Raw genomic sequence first — 10289 nt, forward strand, 5'->3', positions numbered from 1 at the left:
GAAACAAAAATCAGCTGATAGAGTGGCGGAATCGCCGTAATCAAACACGAATAATTCCGGACGATAGAGCGGCAGTATATGAGTTTTCTTCACGATAGGCAAACATTGCAATGTTTTATCATTTTATGATCAAGAAACGTTCATAAACCATATATTTCTTCGATGATTACTGCCGCAACCGACGCGCTCATATCGTAGCCAGCGCATAAAGCTGTGCTTTGCGATATTAAATGTAAAGAAAAACATTCTATATCTTGCTTCAACCTTCTACTTACGCTTTTATATATTACGACAGCGACACCATACGGCCTCACCGTTCCGTGCTTCTATCCTCAGGATACTGAAATCCTTCTCCTCCACGCCGCAACCCCCCTCCGGGCTGGACAGGCAACTTTATCTCATGCGGGCTGTTCCCTTGGAGCGGCACCGCTGCTCCCGAGGGAGCGTACCCCGTAGCCGGGTGCAGTGAGTGCCTTGGGGCTGGGTGGCCTGTCCTCTGGACGGGCTCAGCCCCGGCGACTCACTAGGGTGCCTGCCCAGACCAATGTCTCCCCCTATATCCTATTATCCTCCCGGCTCTGAAATGGTCGCATTGGACCGAAAGGGCCTAACCCAACAAAACAAAAACAAAAACATACGGCCTATCGACGCTATGCAACTCCATGGAGTGTCCGGCCGCACTCTTCCGAGTGTGCCGAGATCAGAGGCGGACCATCCGCGGCACGTCCAGCTGCACTGCCCGGTCGCTGGGAGGGCGACACCTAGCGCCGCTCTGGCCGCTCGCTTCCGCGCACAACTAAGCTACCTGGCTACGCCTGTGGGAGGGGAGGAGCAAAACCAACAACAGTCTGATGAGCCAATGGAGTCTGCGAGCCGCGCCAATCAGCGCCCTTCCGCGCGCAGACGGGAGCTAGAGCTATTCATCTCCTTTCATGTTTTCGCTGGTCCGCCAGTCACCAGCACCGTTCCGTACTCTCGATCGTAGCCATTCAGCCGTGTTGTCCTATACAACAACAGTCAGCAGCCTCGGATCGCGCCAGTCGGCCGCCAGAGAATCTATATTATTTATTTGCCGTACAGCATTGCAAGCGTTACAGTGTTTGCAGCCGGGTGTAATCAGTAGTTGACACATTTATGTTTTGTATCACAAAATTTAAAAATTCATTGAAATATATTCACTTTAATTTGCATACAGCTTTTGATTCTTGACGCAGATTGTTAGCCCTTGCTACATCAAACAGCCAACATCCATATTTCTATTTCCAGAGCTGCAGTGCTGGACACCGAAAGTACATTATGTTCTAATAATTCAATCCAAAGGCACATAGATTTCACGACAAACTTCTAGGTTCCAGAGCAAGTATTTTCTCGCCAGAAGCGCGCGACTTAATGCAGCTGGCGCGCTCACAATAACTAATATCGCGCTCGCCAAAACCTGCCGGTTACAGCCACTCACACCTTACTTCCAACCTCCGTCCCATTTATCATTTATTAGCATATCGAGACAGAATGAGACTACGACATAATCGTCAAATTACATAACACAAATTGCGGGACGTCATCGGAGAGCCCGTTAAAATACCAACCCCAATCTCGGCCAACACCGTTGGGACGGGGCGGGGGGGGGGGGGCGGGAAGGGCTTGAAGCTGGAAGACGTATCGGCGTATCCTTCATAGACACGGGTGTTTCGCAACGCTGGAGCGTCGAGCCGAATTCGTCTCAATCGCCGCACTAACACAGCAGCGCTGCGTAGCGCGCTGCAGTACGCTGCCGTGAAACAGGGCCCAGGAGTCGGATGGTCTCGGCGGCGGCGGCAGCGGTGACGGCGCTTGTCACCGTGGAGCCCTTGAACGACGCCGTCAGCTCGAGCACCGGCGACTAGTGACCTGTAACAGAGCGAGTCGCGTCTCGTCACGTCGTCACCTTTCAGTCGCGACGGCCGTTATATAAACAGTTACTGAGAACATCACGTACCAGCCACGGCGACCGTCACATTACAGTCACGGTGATCGTCACACAGCAGTCACGGCGACCGTCACAGGTCACGACGGTCATCAAATACCAGCCACGGCGAGTATGACTCATAGTCACAACGTCTTCTGTCGCACACTCAGTCATAATTACAGTACATTAGCCTGTGCATAAACATCTCATCCAAGAAGTCCAAGCCCGATTATTACCCGCGTGGGGCTGCGGTGGCCCAGGCGTCCACAACTCGACACAGTGGTGACCAAGGCGCAGCTGCGCCCCCCCCCCCCGGTTCACACAATTACTGACCTGGAGATAATGTGATGGTTTCTGGACAATGTGGCTTGATACTGGCCACCACACTCTACAACTTCCTGCCAGGTGACGTCCTTCAGCTGGATCGAACCGCTGTCTTCAGAACCGCCGACAGCAACGAGCCTGTTGAAAGATAACATGCTCAGAACTAAAAAACCACAAAGCATACAATGGAAACGACTAAGCTGGCCACAGGCACGGTACACAACGGCGGTCTTTTATGCTAAGAAAGTTCCATCGCCACAAAAGATTGCAAATGGCTATGTTATAAAAAAAACTCAGATATCACATATCTAGTCTGATAATGGATACCTGGCCGCACGTCATGTGGATGGCAGCATGGCTTGAGCTGTGTGCTTTGGCATTTCCATGGTGAGATTGGACCCCATGCATGGCGCTGGTGTTTCGTCTGCACGTGCATGTCTGCATCTACTGATCTGGGGTGGTCCAGTTTCCAAGATCTCTTGAGCGTGCTGGGCTACTAAGTTAATAGGTATATTACACTACGCATTCGCGATGGTCCACAGTGATAAAATTGTGGTAAATGGATTTTCTCCTCAGTCCTCTTCTTTTATTCCAACCCTTATTTCTCACTGCCGTTTGGCTGAGGCACCTTGAGGCTTGATGCAGAACGAGAATGCCCATGTCGTGTGGCACACCTTTGATGAGCGTCTGTCCCAGCCAGCATCTGTTAGCAGTGGCTAGGTGGCTGTGCATTAGCAGACCCCTCTGTCAAGCTGACTTGGCTCAGAAACTAGCAGGAGGTTGAGTGTGCATCCTACGATGGGTAGCTGCTCATCTATGTGGCTCTGTGACACAGGATCAGCCTGAGAGAGAAGAAAGCCAGTCAAGGCAGTAATGGGATGTTGTCAGACTGGCAAAATAGTAAGTACTATGCCACAAGTTAAAAATCAATTTAAAGTTTTGTTGGGTTGCCTTTCAAGTTTTGGCCCAAAAAGACTACAGAGTTGGAGGAATGATAGGAATTAGGGGGAGCTATTGGTATGGGCAAACACCCTGGTACAAGTCATTGGGGCTGAGCCCATCCAGTGAACAGGGCACCCTGTCCCTGACACTGCACCTGGCTCCGTGTATGCTCCTAGGGGAGCTTCCCACATGGGATGAAAGTGTCCGCCCAGCCCAGAACAGGGGGTTGAGGCATAGAGAAGGATTTCTGGTATTCATATAGCAGGCATCTCACATGCTGCCACCCATTTGTGAAGTCGCTAGACTCTCCAGTTCTTGAGACATTTACACAAAATTCGCTTTTAAATCTAATCAAATACCCACCTAGTCTAACAGAACAAAACATTATCTAACCTGACCTAACCTTACCTACTAAACTACAACCTACGGTTTATGGTAAAGCTGGCGTCACCGTCAGTTGGTAGGGTGTAGGGTATAGGTTAGTATGTTAATAGCCAATAGGTAAGGTTAGGTAAGGTTAGATTGTTTTTAAATTTCAGCTTCCTTTTATCTACACATTTACTGGCTAGCGCTGAAGGTGACTCCAGCTTTATTGACACCCCGTCAAGTTCGTCACCAGGGTGGTGTTTCACCGGTGATAGCAGCACGCTGCTATTCTGCTGACGTCACACTTGTGGTTGTGTTGGAGCAATGTGAGTGGGGCTTGTTGATGTCTCCATGGAAACCTAATTTGACGCATGAAATAGCAGCGTGCTGCTATCACTATCACCAGTGAAACACCACCCAGGCCAAACTCGCACCACGCTACACTAAATCTGCGCTGCACGAAGCCAAATCCGCAACGCACCAAACCCACACCAGCTGAACAGCCCCACGAGCCACAATGACAACATCTCGTCGAAATTGCCATGCTTCGTCAACTGGCCGTCGGGGTAGAGCATACTTGGTAGGATAATTACCACAACTACAAGACAAATCAATCAAAACATCAACTACCTTTGGCCTTGGCCTAGTTACCTTTTACCTATTTTGATTTGAATCTCAACTGAACCACAGAATTCAGAAAAGGATCTAAAACACAAAATCACCCAGCCTGACAGGCAAAATTTCAGGGAAAAAAATAAGTTTTAAAAAGAAGGTACCAAACCAACACCTACCTTCCATTATTTATAGTCACAGTGCCTTCCATCTTTACCTAACAAAATCAAATCAAATAACAGACCCAAATAGAGTTCAGTGTAACAGACAAAACAAATAACAACCGATGACAAAATACAAATTAAAACAAAGGTGTTCTCCATCAGCAAACGAAATGCCGTTCAACCAATCAAATGCAAAGACATGCGTCTGCTAGCGACAGAGGTATATTAGCAGCATTTGCAGTACAGTGGACAAAGCACAACTGAGGGTGGTCTGCGGTTTTCAATACCGAAATTCGTAAATTTCCCAAGTTCATCTTGTTTTATGACTCATATCAAAAGATAGAGAATTCTTTTATGTTAATTATTAAGCTTGAACTAGACACCGACATTGTCTTGTTTTTTAGTAATATTCCATTAATTGTCATAGTGTTACCTTCAGCAGAATGGAAGATCATTCATTCTAGACCAAAAAATACACCTTACATCTTCGAAACTGCAATGAGATATGCGGACTTTTAAAGAAAATTGAATTCTCATTTTGATATAGACGTTTTAAGAGCATATGCCTAACAAGTTTACCAAATACAGATGTTTTTGCTCAGGAGTAATCGGTTCCAAAAATATAAGTTCGAGATTCATAAATACATTTCTAAAATTTCCCAAGATCATAGCGCTTCAACATTTTGATAGGTAGTAGCGTTAACAATTTTGTAATTTTTGGTAAATGTTTTAGACACCGACATAGTCTAGTTTTAGAAAAATATTACATTTAGTGGAACAGGGTGACCAAGGACACCAATGGCGGTGGTGCATTCAACATCAACTAAATGCAGTTTCCAATGCTTAAAAAGCAACAAAACTGACATAATCTGAAAGAAAATTTAATTTTGATATTTATTGACCATGATTTAAGCCCCACATCACTGAAATTACTCGACAATTCAGGGTAGAGCCTTGGCAGGTCCGGTAGGCTGAACAGCTCAGAACCATGATAATTTCGAAATTGAATGAAAGAGTGTCGGCCTTTGATATTACTTTTTGTCCTTCAATTTTAATTTTTGATTGTGAAAAATTAATTTTGTCCATGAGCAAGCTTTGCGTTTTAAGATATATAATTTTTTAAATGGCGGAGATAGCCAACAATTTATTTTCGTTAATGCTTCACAGGTTCATACATGACGTGCTCTGTGATCATAAATCAAAAATATATATACAAATCGTAAAACTCATCGAAATTTGTTGCTTAGTTCTCTTTTTTAGACTTAAAAGGTCAGCTGAAAATAGTGGTCAAAATACCTTAGTGTTGTAATTTCGAACCGGTTTTACCTAGTTCTCTATATACCGTGATATATTTCTTTTTTGAAAATGCAAGTGGCCAATGTTGGATGCTATTATGGCAGCTTTGGCCCAGTAAAAATATTCATTAAAGATTTATGGTTTCCGTTTGTTTTTTTGCTCACTTTTGCCGAGCGTATGACAACATACATGGGCGGCGCCACCGGGGGGGACGGGGGGGACAGGTCCCCCGCTATCGAAAGTTAGGGGGGTACAGTACCCCCCTATCGGCGAGGCCCGTTCAATAGTTGATAATAATGCATTATAGAGCTATCCGTGGCATTTAATGCATCGTTGGTTAATCAAGGCAGGTTCTGAATAAAGATTGCTGTTGGAATGCATCGCAGGGGTCCTGGCCATCTGCAAAAGGTGTGGATCTGTGATGTCTGTAGTTATAAGGTGATCGGCAGGGCCTCGGGGATCGTGCCCCCTTTTTGGGGCGCCAGGCAGGGTTATTACTTATTACCTCCCCACCCCACTGCCAGGCCCCATTGCCGATAAAACCAAGCTGAAATTCCATTGATTTCCGTTACTATATGAAAATTTTCCATTCCTAATGAGTCAAATTCAAGCATGGCAGTTCTACCACAGGAACCATTTGAAATCTATGCCATTTAACCCCAGCACTTGTGGGGAGAAGTGTTCGGATAGATCACAGGCAGGACCAAAAAAGCACGCAGTAGCCCAAGACCTTATAATTGGATATAGCATCGGCTCCCTCTCGTCAAGGGGTTCGATAGCACTCGTTTTTTTTTTCTGCAAAACTAAGTTCGGTCGGCGGCCGAACGGCTGGGGGTCTAATCGAGCCCCCCATCCCTCCCCTTCTTACGTCAGCGGCTGTGAAAATGCCATTACCAGCTGTTGAAACATGGCAGTTGCTTTTGCATGAGTGCACGAAAGGGTTTTAGGTCCGTGATACGTGAAAGGTTCTACATGAAAATTGAGATACACCAGCTTATCAAATTGTGCTCACTGTGGTGCGCTCGGTTTTACCTTGACTAGTCTTTGAATTCTGGGGTGAAACAGACCAGTCAAGAAACCTGTTCCATAAGGAGAGCCACTAATGCTTAAGAGATGTGGGATGAGGTTTCCAGAGACCTTCATTACCTCCCAAAGGGGGTGCCCCGCCATTTGCCAATCCCTGCTGTAGTTGTTACGATTGGAGGGTGAATATGAGAACGATGCAGGTCGTGCCAGCTCGATCATGACGAACACAATGGTGCCGACATCACAGCTCTACTGCCATTTTTGACGAAGTTAATCAACAAGGACCGGAATCCTACCCTGGGGCATTTCACCTGCAGAGGTCGCCGGACCTGAGACCCTTTCACTCAATTTTTTCAACGGTGCATGCGCTCGTTTTTCCCGCGAAGCTCTTGGCAAGTAAAATCCATCAGAAAGTGTGATCTAATAACGGTTGGTGACCTTCCATGACCTAGCATGGCCTTTTGAGTGACCACCGATGACATGACCACTGACGGCTAGCCATTAGCTGCACCCTGCCCGTTGCATATGGATCAGGTGGTGATGTCATGATTCTGAAATTATATTGCAGTTTTGGCGCACTTGTCAGAGCAGAAGACATTCCCACTTTTCCTCCATGACTATGTATATGATGGTGAAGCCCTGAAGCTGACCAGACGTAAGATCGAAAATTTGAAAGTACGAAATGTTAGAATAGCTGGCACTGCTACTTATGCCTAAGCAATTCGCAGCTTGTAGGAAACCAGCTTTGAGTTGGCAAGACTGCAAATTTTGATTTAGAGGGAAGGATGCTTGAAAAGGTGATCGATCTTTTTTTGCATACACGATCAGTATCTACTTTTGGGATTTTCGATTTTCGGTCCCCGTCCCCCCCTATCGAAAACCCGTGGCGCCGCCCCTGACAACATATTACATAATCTACCTTAGCGAGTAAAAAAAAAAAAAAATCACCCAAAAGACAGTGCTCGGGGTTACATGAGCAGAGTTAATACGCATTACAAACGGACTACAATGGTGAGCGAATAGGAAAATCCGTTCCTGATACGTATTTACTTGCTCATGTAACCCCGGTAAGTGTGAACCAGAAGGCCAAGTTTCCAACACTACCTTGACCGGTACACAAAAGAGCATTCTGGCAGAACCCAAGCACAAAACCCTGAAAACGCACTAGCATCAGTACCTGCACCACTCGGTACTCGGTGCTGTCAGTAGGGGAGAGTGGGGAAAGATGCCCAGGGTTTTACTATGTCATATATTATTCGAAAATGACGATCGGAAAGCAAAAACTTGGAGTTTCAACGGAAGCCGACATCATTTTTCTCCAAAAATATCACACTTTCGTGCCTGAAATATGATAACTTTTTTTTGCTATTAAGCATTTTCCTGAAGAAGTGAAAGGGGGCATCTTACCCCACAGGGTGGGAAAGACGCCCCCTGGCGTTGGGAAAGATGCCCCCCTGCACTATAAGTGACATAAATGGGCACGTGAATCGCCTGAACGAATCAGCAGTCCCTTCGAGCCTGCAGTAGACACCAAACGTCATCGTAAGGGCCCTCAAAAGTAGTCGTAAGGGGCTTCAGAGGTCATCGTTAGGGTCATCATAGTCCAGCGCGGCCAAACAAGCCTCCGTGGTGGCGTTCGGAGACCACTGTGGGGCCCTTATAGGTCTTCATGATGCTTGAGGGCCCTCGAGCCCATCGTGGGGACCTCAGATGCCAGCGCAGCCCGTGGAGCCAACGTGGGAGCCCTCAAAGGTTGACGTGAGGGGCCTTAGAGCCAATAATGGGGCTCACAGAGGCCGTCGTGAGGGCTCTCAGAGTCAGGTGCCGCCCAAAAAGTCGCTGTGTGGGCCGAGAGACCGGCATGGGGAGCACCCGACCGTACTGGAATCTCAATAGTCGGCCCAGATCGGCTTTTGTCTCTCATCACAAGTATGTAATAAATGATTTGACGGGCTGCTTGAAGGACAGCCTACGAATTTAGGGGGGCGTCTTTCCCCATCAGGACAGGGGGCATCTTACCCCAAGGTACCGAAGTAACATTAAATCAGTACAATTTGTTAGCCATAAAACTACACCCTGAAACAAACTGTTTGGGACACAGTACACGCATGTTAATGTATCACGACTATAGCAAGGGACGCAAAAATTATCTACCTTCTTTGATATTTACAATGTTTTGACACCAAAATATTTTTTTGAAAGCAGCAAATAAAAAACATGCAATCACCAGCCAGCCGTTGCCCGACTGAGCTTCGCAAATTTGTGTGCAGTTAACAAGGCAGGCTTCCGCTTTACGCTAAGAACATTAATTTCCAGTTTCGATTCTTTGTTTCGCCGCTAGAGGGGGTGGGGCGTCTTTCCCACCCTGGGCATCTTACCCCACTCTCCCCTACCCATGTCAGTATTGCTTCTCAAATCGGGACCCGACAGGCATAGACCTCGAAACGGGGCGTATTTGGCTTTTTTTTCGACCAAAGGAAGGCGCTATTCGGATTGAGCATTCCTTTGGTTGCTAAAACGAAACACGCTGTCAACCTATTTTTTATTTTAACCCTCGCCGGCACAGGGAGTTGATGCGACCCCCCCCTAAGGTTTTTTGCGAATAACTCGCGTAAAAAGCGGCCGATCGCGACGAAACTTTCAGTACCCTCGCATTGATCAATTTTACACCTACCCTGGAAATTTCATGACCTCAATGACCTTTGACCTGTGACCTCTTTTCCGTGACCATGTTTGGCCGAAATCGCGATTCAGCGTATGTCGCCTCGCATTAGCCGCGCGTTTGCAAGCTTTTCGTGGTTTCAAACGTTCAAACATGTGAATTGATGTTGCTCCCATACATTAGGGTGGGTGTCAAGGTCACCTGAAGGTCAGGTCAGAGCATTGACCTTTGGTGACCTCGGGTGACCTCGGTTCACTTTTTCGAGTTTTACATGTTTCTAGGCTAGTTTTTTTTAGCTGAATTCGAATTTAGCAACCATTTGAGCATTTACGAAGTAGTTTTGGTGCCTTCGTAACATGTTACGAAGCTGTCAGAGGCGGTTGACACGTATTACGAATACCCGTCACAAACCCTACCGGATCTGACCTGACCTGACCCGACCTGGTCTAAATGCTTAAATACGTCATCTCTGATCAAAACTAACACGATTCGTGATCACACTCAGAAAACACTTTGAGAACATTTTTGAATAAGGGCTCATATGAGTGCCAAAACAGGGCTCAAATCTGTATGATTTTAAAATCGGGATCAGTTAGGCGCCCTTTTCGGGCTCAAAGTACATTAGCCCCGAAAGCGGCATCAGTTCGTCTTCCTTTTCGGGCTCAATTCGAGCTGCGTTTTAGGGCTCCATACGACATTCCGCCATTCCGTCTTTTGCTGTTTTCAGTGCCATGTGTTGGTGTACCTACCGCCGTGATTTCAAAATGAATGGTAAGTTATTAGTTATCAGTTATCGCTATCTTTTAGAAAAAAATCAAGATGTTGATGCTCATGCCATTTTAATCCCTTATCAATTAAAATTGTGGTGGCATTTGTTCAGAAAAGGTCTGATCTACAATTGTGGCGCCGTTGATACGAATACGCACGGGTTTGATTATTCGTTTTTCTTGTA

The 10289-nt window shown here is 46.5% G+C and overlaps 1 long non-coding RNA gene across 3 annotated transcripts; it reads right to left on the reverse strand.

Moving 5' to 3' along the window:
* Positions 1-1050: 1050 nt before the first annotated feature.
* LOC122364680 lies at positions 1051-5667 on the reverse strand. 3 transcript variants are annotated; one of them, XR_006253619.1, is made up of 3 exons: positions 5650-5667; positions 2279-3111; positions 1051-1887 (listed from the first exon to the last, which is right to left on the reverse strand). It is a non-coding gene; the product is annotated as an uncharacterized LOC122364680 (long non-coding RNA). The 3 variants fall into 3 exon arrangements; XR_006253618.1 differs by lacking the exon at positions 5650-5667 and adding an exon at positions 4369-4434; XR_006253617.1 differs by lacking the exon at positions 5650-5667 and having other exon boundaries at positions 2279-4155.
* Between the last annotated feature and the right edge of the window lie 4622 nt (positions 5668-10289).

Source organism: Amphibalanus amphitrite, unplaced genomic scaffold (genome assembly GCF_019059575.1).
Source record: "Amphibalanus amphitrite isolate SeventyFive unplaced genomic scaffold, NRLGWU_Aamphi_draft 000691F_arrow, whole genome shotgun sequence".
NCBI classification, from domain to species: domain Eukaryota; kingdom Metazoa; phylum Arthropoda; class Thecostraca; order Balanomorpha; family Balanidae; genus Amphibalanus; species Amphibalanus amphitrite.